This window comes from Silene latifolia, chromosome Y (genome assembly GCF_048544455.1).
Source record: "Silene latifolia isolate original U9 population chromosome Y, ASM4854445v1, whole genome shotgun sequence".
Taxonomy (NCBI): Eukaryota; Viridiplantae; Streptophyta; class Magnoliopsida; order Caryophyllales; family Caryophyllaceae; genus Silene; species Silene latifolia.
The window spans coordinates 344,301,916-344,323,306 of record NC_133538.1 but is presented as its reverse complement, the minus strand read 5'-3'; the positions used below and the strand labels follow the sequence as shown (position 1 = coordinate 344,323,306).

The window sequence follows — 21,391 nt, the reverse complement described above, 5'->3', positions numbered from 1 at the left end:
TGCCGTCATCTTACTCTTCATTTCGTGAAACCAAACTCTAATGTTTGTGTTACTTCTTTGTTTCTGTTTTCCTTCCTTACTCCATCGTTTTGCGTGATTCTTGAACCGATAGATGTTCCTCACTTCCTAGTTCAAATACATGCTCTGTATTTCGTTTTTAGCATCTCTTATTTAATATAAAACATGTTGCAATATCACTCGATGCAAAATCAGCCACTGCAATTGCGGTTTCGCATCATCAAGTTCGTGGGCTTAGTTCTCTTTACTCGGGAAGACCCACTTGAAACCAAGACTTCCGGGTGATAGCCTGTGATGTCTAGAACCGTTGTATGATGTTCGTTTTTTTTAATATATGTCTGTTTGATCTATCGAAAACAAATCCTTCCAACAGTCGCTGTTTCGTACCTGTTTTGAGTACCCAACTTCAACCCTCATATCTCCTTCGTTTCTTAACCAATTAGGGCGACTTTTGTATCGTTTTCTTCGTCTCTCTGCCCTCCTTTCAACCGTGTAAGTGGTCTTTCATATGTTCCTTTTTATTTACTCTCTATCCTTGAGAAATCACGGCTGTTGATATGCTTTTTGTTTTGCGTACTAGTTGGCTGCTGTTGGGCTGTTACTGCCGTGTTGCTGCTGTGGTTGTCGTGGCTATTGTTACTGTTGCTGCTGGTGTGTCTCGAAGTCAAGGGTATGATATTTCCTTTGCGATTTCAGTGGTTGAATCTCTAGCAGACGCAAAAACGAGCCAACACCCCCTGTTTCGTGAAAATAGAGTTTTACGAACAGCACATGTTCTTGACCTTTTTAGCACCACCTCCGTCTATCCTTCACCCCTTCTCTGAATATATTCATAAAACTGGAAGTCCCACGATTGCAAAACACTAAAGAACACAAAAATCCGTCATCATTTGACCCTCCAATTGTCTCAGCAAAGACCGTATGACATAAACATCCAATTTCGTGAAATCGTTTTAAGAACGTACCTCTTGTCAACCAATGGCTTTTTGAGATTGATATTGTTTCGTAGGCTATCAAGAGGATTCCAACGCCGACGCATATTTTGTAGACTCGGAACTCGGCGAATAAGGTAACTCCGACATTACTCTATATCCCACGGTGTATTTTGTCGTAGTTGCTTGTGCTAGGAAATTATTTTTATAATGTTTATGAAATTATTTTCTAGTTTGCTACATAAACTTGTGTTGTTGAAAAACCATAATCGCATGCTACGTTGATCATGTATGCAAAATTTGGTAAAACGTCTTATGCGTATAAAAATATGGATGCTAGTTGTCTAAGTCATGTTTTTGGAAAATAAGCATTTACGGACAGTCAATAGTTGGTTTACATTTAGATTTATGGAATTAAACCTTTCATTTCGAATTTTTGAGTGATTTGAAGCTTTAGCAAAATCGATTGTAAAATCTTCGAAAATCTGGCCGTTTATTTGTAAAATTCATTTCGTGTGTTTAAATTGCTCAAAACCGGAAACTTAAAAAAAAAAAAGACTCCTGTTTATTTTACGTATAGATTGCCTCTGTAAAATTTCAATGGTTTCTGATGTATAGTTTTCTCAGAGTAAATTATTTGTGAACAAGTCGCCTGTAAACCGCGTTTTAGACTTTTTCTCAAAGTTTATTTTGTAAAACTTATTTCCATTATGATACAGTGGCTAATTTTTTTCCTACATAAACTTTGAAATGTCTAGTTCTATTTAGAATTTTACTTTGCCTTAAAATGTTTTCTTAAAGTCGTTTTATGAACTCAAACTTTCTGGATATCGTTTTCTGTCAGTTTTAGAAATGAATTTTTAGACCCCTGATACAATCGTCCTTTGAAGTTTGTTTTAAAATGAAAGTTGTGGCCAAGAGCTACAAGTAACCATGAGAGTTGGCCTTGCATCATTTCGATGTTTTTGTATTTAGTTATGAATTTTACGGTGCTGCTTCTTTGTTTTAGAAACGGTTTTAGAACTCCGTCTCATTAAGGCCTAAGTAATAAGTCTTTAATAAAGTACCTTAAGTCAAGGGATGGTCTTTGAAGTTTAATTTTAGTAACGTAATTTATTTAAAGTCCTTAAATAAATTACTTTTGGATTTAAGTTTAAGTTTTCCAATTCAAAAATAAAATAAAAGTGTAGTTCACTTACGAACTTTTGAAGTAATGTATTTCAAATAAGATACTATCTTTCGGATACTTTTAAGTATGGAATAATGAAAGTAAGGCAAAGAATAATAATAAACTACGGCATACGGGTTCTTATACAGCTATATGATTGGGTACCCTTGTGGGAGGTACAGATTGTCGTAGAGTCATCTACATGTACTTAGACTGGGACTACGCACTGCGTGGTAAGACGAGTCCTGTTATAGTTTGTTGTCTAGTGAGTGGACCTGGAGTTGGTCACCTTTGCGTGACACTGGGTTCCCGAAACTAGTGTAAGATGCTGCGGTGTCAAGGAGTATAGCTAAAGTGAATATCTAGCCTGAACTAAATTATTTCCATTCTGTCTTTTGAATATTTTGCTTTTAAGCATGCAGCACGTTGGTTTTAACGTGATTTGGTGTAATCATATTTTGTTACTTATGGTTTATAACATTTCAATTTACTTTGATATATTATTTGCATCTGTAACATTTATATCATGTGAAATGGCTGGGAGAACGTCGAGTTACTCCCCACTGATTGTGGCTGTTATGTTTATAACATGACAGGTGTTAGCTTTGCTGGGGATTTCTGTGTGAGCTAGCGAGTAGTTTGCAGATCCTCCTCTGTTTTTTTCTACTTTCTTTTATGGTTTTAGTTTGAACACTTTGAGGAATTTTATTTTTGCCCTTTTTATAAAAGTGGCATTTGTTTAGACTTGACCATTTGTTTTTTTTATCCTTGAGAATTTTATACATTCTCAATTTATAACAGTTAGAACTTTTATCTTTATGTATTTAATCCTATTCGACAGTGTTTTCGCCACTCTTTTGCACTAGATTTTATAGGAGATTACAATCAGTGTTAGGGTCGGAGCTCCAACAAATACCATCATTCTCACGCACTTTCCCGCCGGTGAGTCGATTTTGGCAGCTTGTTCGTCGGAGTTATTGCATATTACTTCTTTTATATTTTTTTCTCTCTTGTTCTCTTCTTTATATTCGCTTATTTCCTTGATCACCGGCGATGACCCTTAATTTAACAGCGGCGGCGTTGTTCTTTAATGAAGGTTAATGGAAGAAGGATCGCTGATTGTATGTTAGTGAGGGGTGGTAGCGATGGTCGTGAGACGGACTTGTGCGCCGTGGTGGTGGTTGTTGTGGAGGTGAACGTGTGGTGGTGGGTCATGGGTGGTGGTTGTTGGGGAGGTGAAGGGGTGGTGGTGGGCCGTGGTGGTTGCCGTCGACGATTAGTGTCACTGACTATAGTTTTAAGCCTTCTTTTTACTGTTTTCGTTGTATATTTTGCGTGATATTGTTCAGTATAAGCAGTGATATTGTTTCGTGTAGTGTTTGATATTATTGTGTATAGGCTGTGATACATAAGTGGACTCACGGGACTCAAATATTTAGGTGGACTCACTGGATCTTGCCTATATATATGTGTGTGTGTGTGTGTGTGTGTGTGTGTGTGTGTGTGTGTGTGTGTGTGTGTAACAACCACCACAAGATCAATCTTTTCCGCCTATCTATCACATAGCATTGCAAACTATAATTCCTTGTTATGTTCCTAATTTGTAGATATAGTTATCACTAAATATTAAAATAATTGATTCCATCACCCACATAAAGAGTCTCTCTCCCCCACTTACTAAATTGCTCCTAAATTAATTCCTCTTAACAAATACCCTATAATTCCAACATCCACATATTCATACGTTTTTTTACCAACATTCCCTATAATTCCTTATAACAAATACTGACACGTCTGTCGTGTACCTGTCAAAAATAAACTAACTAGACTAACTATATAGCTAGGGAAGTCAGGTCGATCTCCACAGGGAGGCAAGATATCTGTAGAAGTACGTCTATTTGGTCACAAATTGGGGGGGGGGGGGGTTGTTTGAATTGTTATCTAAGCTACGAGTTTTAAAGGAAAGAGAAATAAAGGCCAAGAGCAGTAAGAGCAGAGAAATAAGATTAAGCTATCAGATAGAGAGGGACATGTCAGGATTTCGGTTCACTACGGTAGTCCAGTGGCTCACCAAAATGACTCGATTTAATTAATGTAAGACGGATGTTGAAAGGTCCTTTCGGTCCACTTTCTATCCTAAAATACCACTAACTTAATTTTCATTCGGGGCAAAATACTATAAAAACAGTATAAAAATGCATAGAAATACGTGCTAAAATAACTAAAAAGACTATAAAAAGCACGAATCAAATCTACCCAAACTGAACCTTTACTCGTCCTCGAGTAAACTAAAATGCAACTAATGGAACGGAAATGATAACTCAGAGCTAGCTTAACTTGTCTACTTGAACCAATTTAATGCAACAAAAACTAACAGTTAAAGCTAAGCAGTTAATACGCAAACGAATTATAAGCTGTTTAGAAATATAGCCAACCTATCGACCGTGCAAGACCAACAAAATCGGACTCTCTCGTGGTCACTCTTCTCTCATGAAGAAAAGGGTGAATAATATGTAAAAGAGAGAAGAAAAGGCAGTCACTCACCTAACTGCGACCTACATAGCATGCATGCAACAAAAATGAAAGACAATTCAAGTACTAATGCACAAACTCCAACCAATAATGTCCGTCACCGCCGAGGGCTGACAAATAATTTGGGAATAGTGAGGTTCAGGTGAGGAAGGCAAAACATGTTATGGAACTGTGGAGGTAAAAGCGTCAAGCTAGTTCCTAACAGGACCATAATAAAAACCATCCGAATCTCAACTGAGTGAAAAACTAAGTACAAGTGCCCTTCATTTGGCACAAAACTCACTAAACTCAAACACAATCTCCTCAAAAATATAGAATAAGAATGGAGGAATCAGACGGTCACAAACTTCCGTTTTTTAAACACCGTCTGAAATAACTAACTGAAACGAATCAACTCTTTTTTTTTCAAACTTTTTTTTTCTTTTCTCACGTTCCAGCTCTTTTTTATTTTCTTTTCATTTTGCTTTTTTTTTCTTTCTTTCTCTTTCACGTCTTTCTTTTTTTTTCTTTTCTCAATTCTTTTTTTTCACTTATTTCTCCTTCCTTCATTTTCCAACAACTCCAAACACGGAAATACGGGCCAAAATGCAATCGGAAAACTCATACCTAAAAGAACATACTAACTAGCTTGACTAGGCAGGCTTAATTTGGAATGTAGCTAATGGGTCAAAAAGGCAAATTTGGCTAATGTGGAGCTAAATTGGTGAAAAATATAAAGAAAGGGAAATTTGCAAGCACCTCCCTGCATGTGACACCAACCACAAACCCGAATATGTGCATTTCACGAGAAATTGAATGTCATAAAAGTGCAACAATAATGAACATGCTATGCAAGGAGTACTACTCTCAATTCCTAATGAAAACTGGTCATAAATGTCACCAGTTATAAGACTCTAAAACTCAGAATTTTCAAGTAGTTTGCCAATTTTTCAGGTCAAGTCTAAACAGTCAGCTATATTTGAACAGAAACTCGTAGACTATGCGTATGACAAAGCTAATAACTATCAATAAAGTGCAAGGCTCAAGTAAAAAAGACAAGTTATAGTGCATTATCATCATAGAAATCTACCTTTCCGACTCAACCTATATGCAAAAGTAAACGTGGATTTTTTTGATTTTGTTTGAATTTTTCTAATTTTTTATGGATTTTTGGTTTTTGATGAAATAAACAACAATGCAAGCTGAAAAATAAACGTGAATGCAAAAACAAATGCAAATGTAGACTCAAAAGGATGCAATACCCTCCCCAAATCAAAACGGACAACGCCCTCATTGTCTTCCAGCATACACCAGCAGATATATACGGGGAAATGGGAACATACAACCAAAAGAAAATAAAAACAATAAATATAAAGGAGACAAAATAAAAGAGTAAGAAATACATACAAAATACGAACTTCCCCAAACCGGCCAGAAAACTAGGGAAGTTAGTAGACCTGTAGCTACTCGTCGTCGTCGTCGCCGTCACTGTCACGGACGTCCTCCACCCTGAACACCGGGTCTCTCTCCTCCTCTCTCCTCCTCTGCTCCTCAGCGTGAGCTCTCTCCACTGCCACCTCCGGGTCCTCGTCCTCCTCCTCCTCAGACACTGGGTACCCCTCAAGTGGGTACCGGAAGAAGGAAGGGTGTGGCCAACCCTATGGGATCGGTCGGTGTCGCCGCAAGTGGTACTCGTATAGAGGGTGCAAGGCTAGAGCCAAGTCCCTCTCCATACGAGCCTGACGCTCTGCAACCTCAAGAAACAAACCGTAAACAACGCCCCCTTGGTCCAGGACCGCGGGCGCCACAAAGGGAGGAGGTGGTACGAAAGTAGCCGGTAGGTCCGGCTGAGTCTGTGTCTGGTCAGTGGGAGTGGGAGTAGGAGTGGTAGTAGTAGTGGGAGTAGGGATAGGAGCGGGAGTAGCCGTGGAAGGCTGGGTGCTCCCTGAAGGTGTGGACCCCTCTCCGGTCTCAAGACGCCGCTTCTTGGCGGCGGGTGCATCAGGAGGTGGTCGGCGTGGAAGGTGAAGGTCAGGCAGTGGTGGCAGGCGGGCGCCCCTAGCAACAGTAGGAAGGGGCTATAGACGAGGGAGAGTCTCACAAGGTAAGTCTACAGACAGGAAGCCGTCTATCTTCCATGTCTGGTAGTCTAAGGTAAGCCAATGCTGAGAAAGCATGGCATCCAGACTCAATAGCCTCTCTCCCTGGAGGTACTGCAAGTCACGAAGCCAAACGGGGATGAGGGAACGGGCAAGAATGGTGGCTATGCCACCGCAGGCAATGGTTCCCGTCTCCTTCTTCCCCTGGCTCTGAAGGTACTAGGCGGTCAAGTAAGCTATGTTGAGGGTAAAGGGACCCTCACAATCGATGTTCAAGTAACCGCCCAGGATGGAGAGCTCGGTGTTTGTGATGTTGTTCGGCTCCTTTCGACCGAAAATAGTGCTCCCCATCAGTCTAAGGAAACAACGGACAGCAGGGAGGTGGACCTGTTGGAGCTTTCGCTCCTGAAAAGTAGTGTGGGCCAGGGTCCTCCAAAGCTGACGGTAGACCCTCCTAGGGGTGGCAACCGCGCCCGTAGAGGTAAGGCCAAGTAACCTACCAAACTCCCCTAAGGTCATCGGAAAGGTCCGGTTAAACAACCGGTAGGACACTGGAGAACTAGAGGGGTCAGCGTCGTGTGCCCCTGAGGAGAAGGTAAATGAGCTGAGAAACTCGAGGCTCAACTCCAGAAAAGTGCGGCCGCTCATAGTGATGAGCCCGACCATCCCCGTGGCCCGTAGTAATTCACAAACCGACTCGTAAATGCCGAGTCGCACAAGTGTCGTTTTCTCTAGAAAACGGGAAGGAACATGCACACAGCCTAGCAGGTTATAAAATTTCGTACGATGTAAAGCGTTAACAAAATGTACCTGCGGATAATCTGGGTGAGAGTCGAGGGAAGTGTCCCCTGACCGTGATCGTGCTGTATAGAAGCAAAAATGGGTGAAGCGAAGCAGAGAAATAAAGATGGTCAAGTGGCGCAGAACGAGACTGTCTACGAACCCGTCCTCTGGAACCCGAAGTAGTAGCCCGTACAGAGACGGTGTGAGGGACCAAGGCTGCTCTAAAGGCAGCTGCGGCTGCTGGCGAGTCCACCGCAGGAGTAAAAGCAGTGGCTGGTGTAGGAGTAGGGGCTGCTATGGCCACCACTAAAGAGGAACTAGCAGCAGTGCTAGGAGTGGTGGTGACCGTAGAGGAAGTGGCAGCCTGAACTGAGCTAGCAGAAGAGCTAGCTGGGGCAAAGACTGTACCTGCAGCTGAAACTAGGAACACTGGGGCTGCAGTAGTCACTAAAGTGGAGACAGTGGCAACAGCAGGGGCCACTGTCTCAGACAGAGATGGACTAGAGGCGGTACTAGTAGAAGGTAAAGAGCTAGAATCCATCCTGTATACAAAGGGTAGGGGGTATGATAAGAAACAGCGGCTAATAGTGGCTAAAATCAGCACGAAAAACCAGCAGAAACAACATGTGAAGCCCCTACCAGTCGGAAATTTCGACTTACAGCATACAATTCCCAACAATCCTCAAACATTTCGAGTCACAGTAGGCAAACAACGATAGGGAACGGGGATAGCCGTTAACAACAGTAGCAAGTAACAACAATTGAGGTTAAATAAGGCAAGGCAGCATATAACACATCTGACAGTCGAACAAATCGACTTAAACAGCACTAATCGCGAAATTTTGCACAAAATTCGAATTGAAGCATGTTAAAGGCGACAGGGGTGTGATAACAGTCTAAACAGCAGCAATTAAGCGACAAGGAATGCTAACTAGACGAATTGCAGCAACAATAGCCAAAATGACAGTCGAAATTTTCGACTGTCCTGAACCCATATCGCAAAAATCATGTAGAATTCGAACTAAACATGCAACAGCAGTGAGGAATGGGAATAGATCATCAAGCAAGACAAGTAAGGGCAACCAAAGGCAATTAAAGTCGAAAAATTGGACTAAACCAAAATTTCGAACCGTAATTCCTAATATTCCTCATAAAATTCAAAATAATCGAAGTAGAAATCACTTACTTGATGATAGAAGTCCTACAAAATGCAATTAATCTTCAAGAAACAAGCAAAACAAGCGATTTTTTTGAGCTCAAAACCGCAAACCCTAAATCCTCTTTAATACCGTGTAAATGAGCACGAAATAAGGGGAAAATATGGGGCTTTGAAAGATTAATAAGCAGGAATCAGATTGTAGGTGGCGGATTTGGAGATTGGGCAAGAAAATATGGGATTTAGGAATGAATTGATCGCAAAAGAAGAGGTGTTAGACGAAAATTAGGGAAAAAATGAAATTAGAAACAAAACTTAAGAGTTTAAAGCAAAACTCCCTGTCCCACTTATTGCTGTAGTCGATCGATTAAAAGAAGCACTCGATCGACCAACTTTCCACTCGATCGAGTACAAAAAGTACTCGATCGAGCTCTTTTCTCGCGTAAGCTCTTGAATTTCGTCTATTCTTCCCTTGGAATGCGTAAAACTTCCCCAAACCTGCATAAAAACACGTCCAAAAGTATCCCAACATACCAAATACGCATATAAACAGTCTATAATCTTAAATCTATGCTAAAAACAGTCTATAAACTAATTGTCCTAATAAAAGCAATAAAACAAATTCAACGGAAAATTCAAAAATTTATCATTACAAAGTGTTACACGGGGCATTTCCCTGCTCAATTCCCATTGTAATTCAGTAGCCCCTTGAAAGGCTCCTAACTGGAGGACGTCATCTCAGCAACGTTGATTGTCCTCTTCAACTTCCATGAGCATGAATTATCAATTGAAACAGTAGAAGGGGAGTAGTTCACATCCACATAAGCGCGAACTTTCCTCGTCCTTGCTCCTCTATCACCATCTTTAGCATCCTTATCTCCAATTTGATGGACAGTGATTGTACCACACCCTTTGACAGCTCCTTCATTGCTTTCATCTGTACCTGCAACAAGGAAAACAGACGAACTTTCCTCCTTTTTGCTCTCAGTCTGAGGCGGAGGGGTAACAATTGCAGCACAATACTCCAAATTTTCAACTGGAGTGTCAATAATAGGGTCAATAGAAGAGAGAACATTGCAAGGCTGAGCTTGCATGGGAGCCCTCCGGGACTTAGACTGATGAAAAATCAGCTCCTCGTCCCCTACCTAAAAGGTCAAAGTCTTCCCCCCGACATCTATTACTGCACTAGCAGTAGACAAAAATGGTCTCCCCAAAATAATAGGGGTGTGTGCATCTTCGGGGATGTCTAAGACAACGAAATCAACGGGAATAAAGAACCTCCCGATCCTCACAGGTACGTCTTCTACTATACCTAGTGGCCGTGATATACTACGGTCGGCCATCTAGACTGTCATATTGGTGCAACTCAGCTTTGTCAAACCATGTCTCTTAGCCAGAGAAGCGGTAAGACACTCACGCTAGCGCCTAAATCGCATAGCGCATTATCAATCAAATAGTTACCGATATGACACGGAATTGAAAAACTACCCAGGTCCTACTGCTTAGGAGGTAACTTATTTTGAAATATGGCTGACCCCACCTCAGTCAAAGCTACGGTCTCACTATCACTAATACTCCTCTTACGCGATAAAATTTCTTTCATAAACTTGAGATAGGAAGGTACCTTTGTCATCAATTCGGTGAACGGCACAGTAACTTCCAAGCTCTTCAGAAGTTCGACAAATTTGCCGAATTGTTGATTGGCCTTAGTATTCTGCAGACGCCTCGGGAAGGGGACCGTGATAGGTATCTCGAGTCCCTTGTTTCTCTCTTCCAATGTATCTTCCGGAGCAAGTTCTGTATCCTTTGAACGCTTCTTACCTCTCGAACGAGGTCTTTCCGGTGATTTATCACTTAAACGAGCACTAGCAGGCTCTCGAATAAGCTTCCCGTCATCAAAACTACTCGATCGACCAATATACCCATTCGATAGAGTAGAATCTTCAATAATATCACTCGATCGAGTGAAATTTTCACTCGATCGAGCAACTTCATTTTGCTCTTCACTCGATCGAGTAGATAAACTACTCGATCGACCAGTGCCATTTTCTTGTTCACTTGATCGAGTGGAAAAACCACTCGATCGAGCACTTTCTTGCCCAAATATGCTCGATCGACCACCTGAAACCAATCGATCGAGCACTTGCTTTGCTGTGAGCTCACTTTCTTCGATAGAACACTGTTCATCATCAGTTACAGCTCTCCTCGGGTCTGATTTTTGTAATTCCGGTCCCTCATAAGAACGACCGCTTCTCATATTTATCAAGTTTACCGTCTCGTGTGGATTCTTCTCATTTTGAGTCGGTAATTGACCCTGCTTTCTTGAGGATTGATTCATGGCTAGTTGGATAACTTGAGTTTCAAGTGCCTTTATGGACGCATTTTTCTGTTGATCACTCAGCTGAAACTGCTTTGTAAAAGCTTGCAATATAGACTTAAGCTCCCCAATTTCACTCACCCCACCGGAAGAGGATGCACCGTGGTTAGAAGGAGCAAAGGAAGGAGGATTCTGAAAGCCTTGTTGATTCTTGTGTGGAGGAACATAAGGCTGCTGCTGGTGCGGAGGAGGTGAAGGATTGAGCACATTTTGACTAGTCCACCTCAAATTGGGGTGGACTGCCCCTTGATTATTGTAATAGGAACCTCCTTCTTGCCTATATTGCTGAAAGGCAAGGACTTGTTCCTTCTCTACAAGACAGCCAACAGCAGTGTGGCCATCATTACTCCCACATCTCTCATAAGAAACGGTCTCTCCTCTAGTAAGAACATGGACCGTCTGAGGCTCCCCAGCAGCTTGTAACTCCAACTTGTCAAATCTAGTATTCATGGTCTCCAGCTGAGCCAAAACCTGCTTATCAACTGCATGAACTGTTCTAATCCCATCCCTCGGGTTTCCATACTCAGCATTGTGATTAGCCATCTCTTCAATAAGAGACCACCCCTTATCATCATCGGTGTTCTCCTGAAATCTCCTACTAGATGCCGCATCAAGTATGGCTCTTTGGTCGTCATACAACCCATTGTAGAACTGATTAGCTAGAAACCATGGGTCAAAACCATGGTGAGGGATAGACCTCACCAACTTCTTGAATTGCGACCATGCCTCATAGAAACTTTCATCGGGAGCCTGTCTGAAAATAGTAATCTTGGCCCTCAGCAGATTGGTGCGTTGTGGAGGGAAGTATCTCTTGTAAAATACAAGAGTAAGAGACTCCCAATCAGAACCCCAAAGAAATTGTGCGGTCCAAGTCGATCGACCACTCCCCGCGAATCAGCTAAAGAGAAAGGAAATAGAACCTCCTTAATCTTATCTTGAGTTACCCCCTTAGTGGCGGGGATAGTGGAACAAGAATCGGTAAAGGTCTCCATATGCTTCCTCGTATCTTCACCGCCACACCTCTATAAATATTTCTCTCCACCAGATTGATATAAGAAGGACGGATGTCGAATGTATTCCCATCCTCAGTCTGGAGATTGAAACCCTTCGGAATAGAGGATGCTTTAGGCACTGAATAAGTGGAAAGCTTAGGCATCTTTACTGTAGAAATCGGTCTGTCTTCGAAAAGAGAGTGATGTAGCTCTGGCTCGAAAGTACTCAAGTCTTCCTTTCGTTATTTTCTCTGCAGATGGAGTCTATGCCTGAATAGTCTCTCTGGCTCTGAATCAACTGAAACTAATTCAAACCTGTCTGACCTGGGCATAAACAACACTGAAAGAAAATAATAAGAACAGCCTCAAGGAATAAAAATTCCCTGAGACGGATAAAATAAACGGAACGAAAACAAATAGGGCAATTGCCTCCCCGGCAACGGCGCCAAAATTTGACACGTCTGTCGCGTACCTGTAAAAAATAAACTAACTAGACTAACTATATAGCTAGGGAAGTCAGGTCGATCTCCACAGGGAGGCAAGATATCTGTAGAAATCCGTCTATTTGGTCACAAATTAGGGGGGGGGGGGGTTGTTTGAATTGTTATCTAAGCTACGAGTTTTAAAGGAAAGAGAAATAAAGGGCAAGAGCAGAGAAATAAGATTAAACTATCAGATAGAGAGGGACATGTCAGGATTTCGGTTCACTACGGTAGTCCAGTGACACAGCTGTAAATGACTCAGACGAATTAATGTAAGACGGATGTTGAAAGGTCCTTTCGGTCCACTTTCTATCCTAAAATACCACTAGCTTAATTTTCATTCTCGTCAGGGTAGTCTACTGTTCATAGCAGGCCTATTTAGTCCAATCTTTCGATCTAGGATTAGTTTTAGCCAGATTAAAGGTTAACTCAGAAGTGTGCACTCTACTAAGTCGAATAAATACAATTAAATTGCTATGGTGACAGCGCCTTATAATCAATTCATCTAATTCATTCACTACATCGTCACATTCCTACGACAGATTCCCTAATCCCAACATGAAGGGGTTTGGCTACTCATGTCGCTAATTAAACTAACAGCAGATAATTTTCCAGCAGTAAACATAATGAAATAATAAGTAAATTGCATAAAAGAGAAATTAGGGCAAAGGAATTAAATGGAGTAAACAAGAAATTAAAGCAAACAATGATTAATTATTAATAAGGAAAGAGAAAGGAATTACAATCCAAGCGAATCCGGCGTAAAGAACACAAAATCCGAGTGAAATAATCCCAAGAACAAAGTTACAGTGAAAGGAAATAAGCAACGCAGTAAAGTTTACAGTAGAAAGTTTCAGATAATAGAAAGATAGATGAAAAGATAGATCCTAATGACCTAGTAAAGGGTGCTTAAATAGCAAGGTAATTGAGTTTAGCGAAATAAACATAACACGGGCTGTTTTAAAGCCCAAACCAGCGAAACCACTCGATCGAGTGGATTAAAACCACTCGATCGAGCAATTCTTCAGCAGCATCTACTCGATCGAGTAGATAGTTACTCGATCGAGTAACCCATCTTTCTGCAAGCTAAGGATCGAGTGGAAAACCACTCGATCGACCACCTTGGGACGTAAAAACCACTCAATCGAGTGGTAGAACTGCTCGATCGAGTACTTTGTCTTCAAATCAGCTCAAGTCCGCGCTTAAATGCCTCGTAATCCGTGCCATGACGCTTCCCAATGCAGTATCTCACTCTGGAAAATCCCGTCTCCTCTAAATGCATGCAAAAAGGAAGAAAAAGAGTACGATTCCACTACTTTCGCGTTCATTTCTACAAAATGGACAAAACGAACCAAAGTAGCCAATTCGGGGCAAAATACTGTAAAAATAGTATAAAAATGCATAGAAATACGTGCTAAAATAGGCTAAAAAGACTATATAAAAAGTACGTATCAAATACTAATCATTCCAACTAAAGATAAAAGGGTACGGAAGAGTGGTCTCTCAATAACTTATTAAAGATCATCTCTCCTCAGCTTTAGTTCCAATTAAAATGCCTTGAAACTAGCAGCTAATATAGAGATACAAAAAACCCTAACTACATTTGAAACTTCTATATATATCTGGCGTTATTGGTAAACATACAACACCATCAAAAAACTAAATTCAATAATAACTTGGTTTGCAACAATGGCGCATCAACTGAAGAATAATTTACGCACGGGAATAGGTTTATCCAAGCAGCGGAGCATAGGAGACTGGTGTGGAAACACAAGCCCTGGCCTTGGTCAACTAGGGTGAAGTCCGTTATCTGACAACTTTCCGTGTTAACGAAAATAACGGATAGTATAGAGCTATGAGGCATCCATACAAGATAGTTTTCACAGCAAAGACCACGTTTGCCTCTTTCACCAATATCATCATATCTGAAAGATTCATCGAATATATATATATATATATATATATATATATATATATATATATATATATATATATATATATGTGTGTGTGTTTCTTTTAAAGATGTCATTCATGATAAACATGATAAAAACTACTTAATCGGTGAGTTTCCATCCTTAGCTTGACGTTATCATAATTACCTAATGTTATTAACGCATATCAATTTGTTTACTATGCATGCAGACATCACTTGTGAATTTAATGGGAACGGTGAATTATAAACACTTACAAATAATAAAAAAAATGAAGGAGTGACTATCGCTGATTTTAACATTTCCTTCAACACAATGTAAAAGGTGGAACTTGATATCAAATAATATTTTGGTTACAGGAATCATAGGTTGATATGTACCTTGTGGGAAAGTTTGGCAATTGAAATGGACAAGATTTTTAAATTCAAGGAAGGGCTTAAAAGTCGCCATATTATTGTCATCCGTTATGCCAAGCTCAAAACATTCGAAGGTATAAAATACCATACGATAATATGATTTTTTTCCTAAGATTACTAATGATGCCTAATAATTGATATAGATTCAAAATTATGAAATACGCTTTGTTCGAGATCATAGTGGATGCTGAGATACCCGGAGTTCGAGATTTTATAAGAAGGTATTTCTAAGAACCAATTACTTTTCATATAACTAGACCATACACTTGATGTCAAAAGTTGACGATAATTTACGTATACAAGATGTCAAATACTTTGAGCAAACTTAAGTGGTTAAATTAATAGTCCCGGTTAATTATTATCCTTTTATTTTGGCACAAAGACTAAAGAAAGAGGAAATGGGCCAATTAATAAATGTCAAGTGGAATAATTTGAGTATGAATAATCAAATTGTTCATGAAGTTCATTTTTAAAATAAAAAAGACAACAACTCACTAAGACACCCCAATATGGAAAAGGACAACAAATGACTGACACAGAGGGAGTACAAAGTAATCATAAATGGTTTGATTTTACAATGAAGCAAAGTAGAAGGGGCCATTTACTTCTTACTCGAATATATAATTTACTGCATTTAAGAAGGAACGAAGTTCATGAAAATTTCAAATGATTAATTTTATTTCAGTTGGCCTTGCTCAAGACCGTCTTAAGTTAAGACGATCTTAAATGAGAATTGGTGTTTTCATTTTTATGCATATAACAAACACACCTGACAAAAAGGCATTATTAAAAAAATATTGAGATTTACCTTAAACATAAAAACTAAATTGAAATAATGCCGTGCATACTGCATATGAAGAATCTGATGAATATTGTGTTAGTTATTATTTTGTTTGAACTAGTCGTAGTGTCTTTCATTATTTCTGTTGGCAGAGTCCTAGTCTTTAGGGAAGTTCTATTCTTTAGGGAGTCAAATATTCTAATTCCTAGTCTTCCTATTTGTTGCTAATTAGCTGTGATATCAGTTATGTGTAAGGCTATTTATAGCCCTCTAGTTTGATGAATAAAGTATTCCTTTCCACAAAACATACTTCTCTGTATCAAAGTATTAGATACCTTACATTTGGTATAAGAGCGAGGTTGTGAGTTTTGAGTAAAAAAAAAAAAAAAAAAAAGCCATGTCATCCTCTGAAAAATTTGTGCAGCCATCAATTCCAAAGTTCGATGGTCACTATGATTTTTGGTCGATGACTATGGAAAATTTTTTGAGGAGCAAGGAGATGTGGAGTTTGGTGGAGGAAGGAATTCCTGCTGTAGTGGAACATCACCTGCGAGTGAGGCGCAGCAAAAGTTAGTAGAAGAAGCCAAGCTCAAGGATTTAAAAGTAAAGAATTATCTCTTTCAGTCCATTGACAGAGAGATTCTGGAAACGATCCTTGACAAGAAAACGTCAAAGTCTATCTGGGAGTCCATGAAGCAAAAATACCAGGGGTCCACAAAGGTGAAAAGGGCACAACTTCAAGCATTGAGAAAGGAGTTTGAGTTGCTTGCCATGAAACAAGGAGAAAAGGTGGATGTATTTTTGGGACGAACTTTGGCTGTGGTAAACAAGATGAAGTCAAATGGTGAGACCATGGAGCAAAGTACAGTGGTAAGTAAGGTACTTAGATCTCTGACTAGCAAATTTGATTATGTTGTTTGCTCAATAGAGGAGTCAAATGATTTAAGTACTTTGAGCATTGATGAACTTCATGGGAACCTGCTTGTTCATGAACAAAGAATGCAGAGCTCCCAAGAGGAAGAGCATGTATTAAAAGTAGTACATGATGATAGGACAACTAGAGGAAGGGGTCGAGGTATGAATAGAGGAGGTCGTGGCAGGGGTAGAGGGAGACAACCTGTCAACATTTCTCTTATTGAGTGTTACTATTGTCACAATTTGGGACACTTTCAATATGAGTGTCCTAATTGGGATAAGAAAGCAAATTATGTTGAAGAAGAGGAGGAGCTTTTATTGATGGCGTATGAAGTGCCTCATCAAAAGAAGCAAGAAGAAGTGTGGTTTCTGGATTCGGGTTGCAGCAACCATATGACGGGAAACAAGGAATGGTTCTCTGATATGGAAGAAAATTTCTCTCGGACAGTGAAGCTCGGGAATGATACAAAAATGGCAGTTGTCGCAAAAGGAAGCATAAGAATGAAAATAAATGGCTTAATTCAGGTAATCTCTGATGTTTATTATATTCCAGAGCTTAGGAACAATTTATTAAGCTTAGGATAATTACAAGAAAAGGGATTGGCTATCTTAATTCAGAATGGAGCTTGTAAGGTATTTCATCCTAGTAGGGGATTGATTATGCAAACCAATATGAGTGCCAACAGGATGTTTAGTGTGTCAGTGTCACTGCCACAAAATAAATCTATGTGTTTGCAAACTGAGGTTGTGTCGGAAAAAGAAGCACATATGTGGCATTGTCGATTCGGGCATTTAAATCATAAGGGGCTTAGAACATTGTCCTATAAAAAAATGGTAATTGGGTTGCCACTTTTGAAACCGTCAAAAGAAATATGTGCAACTTGCTTGATGGGAAAACAACACATAGAGCCCATTCCAAAAAGGAGTTTATGGAGAGCATCTAAGCCACTTGAACTGGTGCATTCAGATATTTGCGGCCCTATCAAACCCGCTTCACACAGTGATAAGAGGTATATCTTAAGTTTTATTGATGATTTTACACGTAAAACTTGGGTTTATTTCTTAAATCAAAAGTCAGAAGCATTTGTAAGTTTCAAAAATTACAAAGCTTATGTTGAAAAAGAAGTTGGTGAATATATATCTTGTTTAAGAACAGATAGAGGCGGGGAGTTCACCTCAAATGAGTTTACAGATTTTTGTGCCTCACAAGGTATTAAAGGACAATTGAAAGCGGCTTTCACACCCCAACAAAACGGGGTTGCTGAATGAAAGAACCGAACAATCATGAATTCTGTCCGTTCTATGTTAATTGAGAAAAATGTTCCGAAAGTTTTCTGGTCTGAGGCTGTACGTTGGTGTGTTCATGTTCTGAATCGATGTCCGACGACGGCTGTAGCAAGTAAGACTCCAGAAGAGGCATGGAGTGGAAATAAACTAGTGGTGGAGTATTTTCGTATTTTCGGATGTGTAGCTCATGTACACATTCCAGATCAGAAGAGGAGTAAGTTGGATGATAAAAGCAAGAAATGTGTTTTCTTGGGGGTCAGTGATGAGTCAAAGGCATGGAGGCTATACGAACCAATCTCAAAAAAGGTTATTATTAGTAAAGATGTTGTTTTTGAAGAAGACAAAACCTGGGATTGGGGAAGAACTGAAGAAGAAATTAATCAAGATATATTGGAATGGGAGGATAAAGATGAAATCGATGGGATTAATGAAGAAGTAGCTGATGAATTGGATAGCAGTCCAGGCAGTCCAAGCAACTCAGGGAGTGCGGTTACTTCGACGCCAAATCAGTCAACTCCTGATGATGGTGACTTCGATCAAACGGCTGATGGTGATAGATTGACTCAAGGGAGGGGTTTTCGAGAAAGACGGAGACCAAGTTGGATGGATGATTATGTGGCAGGCGAAGAATTTTCCGAAGATGAAAATCTGAATGCTATGATGGTCATTGAGGATGATCCTATTTTATTTGAAGAAGCAGCAAAGAGCAAGAAATGGAGGGATGCAATGACGGCAGAAATTCAATCCATTGAGAAAAATCAAACTTGGGAACTCGTTTCGGCACCGAGGGGAATCAAACCTATTGGTGTTAAATGGGTATTCAAAACCAAGCTTGACGAAAATGGTGATGTTGAGAAATATAAAGCAAGGCTGGTAGCGAAAGAGTATGCACAACAACATGGAATTAATTATACGGAAGTATTTGCTCCTGTAGCTCGACCCGACACAATCCGTGCAATTCTTGCTGTAGCTGCTCATTTCAGTTGGGAAGTTTTTCAACTTGATGTGAAAAGTGCTTTTCTTCATGGAGAGCTCAAGGAAGAAGTCTATGTGCTACAACCAAAGGGTTTTGTAAAAGAAGGAGAAGAAGAGAAAGTTTACAAGTTGAAAAAGGCACTATATGGCCTTAAACAGGCGCCAAGAGATTGGTACAACAAAATCGAAGCTTACTTTGTTCGGGAAAATTTTGAGAGATGTCCAAGTGAGCACACACTATTCACAAAATCCAAAGGAGGCCAGCTATTGATTGTAAGTCTTTATGTTGATGATTTAATTTTTACCGGTAATGATAGAACCATGTGATGAGTTTAAGAGATCAATGATGGCTGAATTTGATATCTCTGACTTGGGAAAAATGAAACATTTTCTTGGAATAGAAGTGAAACAGTATCCGAATGGGATTTTTATTTGTCAAAGAAGATATGGCAGGGATGTATTAAAAAGGTTTGGCATGGAGAATAGTAATGCTGTAAGAAATCCTATTGTTCCGGGTACAAAGTTGGGTAAAGATGAGAGTGGGGCTAGAGTTGATGACTCACGATTCAAGCAAGTGGTCGGAAGTCTTATGTATTTAACTGTAACCAGACCCGACTTAATGTATGCTGTTAGTCTAATAAGTCGGTTCATGGCTAATCCTACTGTGCCCCATTGGCTTGCAGCAAAAAGAATTTTGAGGTACGTAAAAGGTACGACTGATCTTGGGATTTTCTATAGAAAAGGGGAGAATAATTTGAAGCTGATGGCGTTCACTGATAGTGATTATGCGGGTGATTTAAATGACCGCAGAAGCACTTTGGGGTACACTTTCATGTTTGGGTCTGGTGCTATTTTTTGGGCTTCAAAGAAGCAGCCGGTAGTTGCACTCTCAACTACGGAAGCGGAATATATAGCAGCAGCCTTGTGCGCTTGTCAATGTATTTGGCTGAGGCGGATCTTAAAATCCATTAAGGTTGAAGAGAAAAGTGACACTGTGATTATGTGCGATAACAACTCAACTATTCAACTGTCCAAAAATCCTGTATTTCATGGGAAGAGCAAACATATAGATGTGAAATTTCATTTTCTCAGAGATTTGGTGAATGACAGAGTTGTCAAGTTGAATTACTGCGCTTCTGAAAGTCAAATTGCAGATATTATGACGAAACCGTTGAAGTTGGAGCAGTTTGAAAAGCTCCGAAGCATGCTTGGTGTGATTAATGTTGCTGATATAAGCTAAACCCCTTATTAGCTTAAGGGAGGGAATGTTAGTTATTATTTTGTTTGAACTAGTCGTAGTGTCTTTCATTATTTCTGTTGGCAGAGTCCTAGTCTTTAGGGAAGTTCTATTCTTTAGGGAGTCCAATATTCTAATTCCTAGTCTTCCTATTTATTGCTAATTAGCTGTGATATCAGTTATGTGTAAGGCTATTTATAGCCCTCTAGTTTGATGACTAAAGTATTCCTTTCCACAAAACATACTTCTCTGTATCTAAGTATTAGATACCTTACATATTGTCTGTCCAAATTAGTCAGAAGTATAAAGAGGTGATCATATTTTTGCTTATATTTATTTTTAGGTGGTGGTTGTTTCAGCTTAATTGCTTTTTCATGTCCTCTGAGCAAGATAAAAGCCCTATATTTTCGATTTTGCGGTGTATCATTTATCTGTTTACCTTTTATATTATGAGTGTTTTTTATATATGATTTGATTATTCATACTCATCATGACCCATTTTTCATTCAGTAACACTAACCAAAGATGGTCTCCTTCCATCTCCTTAGTAATTGTGCCAAAACCAAAATCAATGAATGACTGAAACGAAGGGACTAATTTACCATTCTACTCACAAGTCACATGTACATGTACTCCACTATTATTAAATTTATTAAAATTTGAGTATGTCTTATGAGAGACGGTCTCTTAATAAATTTATTCAGAGATTACTTTACAATTTTAAGAAAAAGTGGTATTAAAGATAATAAAATAGGTACAAATCATGATTGAAGAGCAAATGGGTACATTTAGTATGTAAATAGGTATGAAATTACAATGTCATGATCAACAACAAAAGAGTCACGAAATACAAATAAAAGGGTACAGAAAACTGGTCTCTCAATAACATATTGAAAAACCGTCTCTCCCAAGTTTTAGTATTAAAATTTTGATCATCCATTTTAATTTTAATGAAATTTTTTATGTAAAACCGTTCGATATAAAACTAATAAATTGCTATTACTATATGTAGAGATATAGGTAAGTCAGTTAACTTGTGTTTTACACTATTATTTTTGTAAACCCGTCTTACATAATTATTAGTGTTATTTTTTTGTTCCATCTTGCTTCTTAATTATCCCAAATTTATTATCCCGTTTAAACTAACATATATTAAGAATATTTGATCAACCTCCGATATTATACATTGATATTTACCCCTCTATTCAAGCTTATTTTGTATGTTTGATACATCTTTGATATATATATATATATATATATATATATATATATATATATATATATATATATATATATATATATATATATATATATATATATATATATATATA

At 39.2% G+C, this 21,391-nt stretch overlaps 1 non-coding gene across 1 annotated transcript; it reads left to right on the top strand.

Annotated features, from left to right (window-relative positions):
- Positions 1-11,720: 11,720 nt before the first annotated feature.
- LOC141636246 (small nucleolar RNA R71) lies at positions 11,721-11,827 on the top strand. Its single transcript, XR_012540871.1, has one exon. It is a non-coding gene; the product is annotated as a small nucleolar RNA R71 (small nucleolar RNA).
- The last annotated feature ends 9,564 nt before the right edge of the window (positions 11,828-21,391 follow it).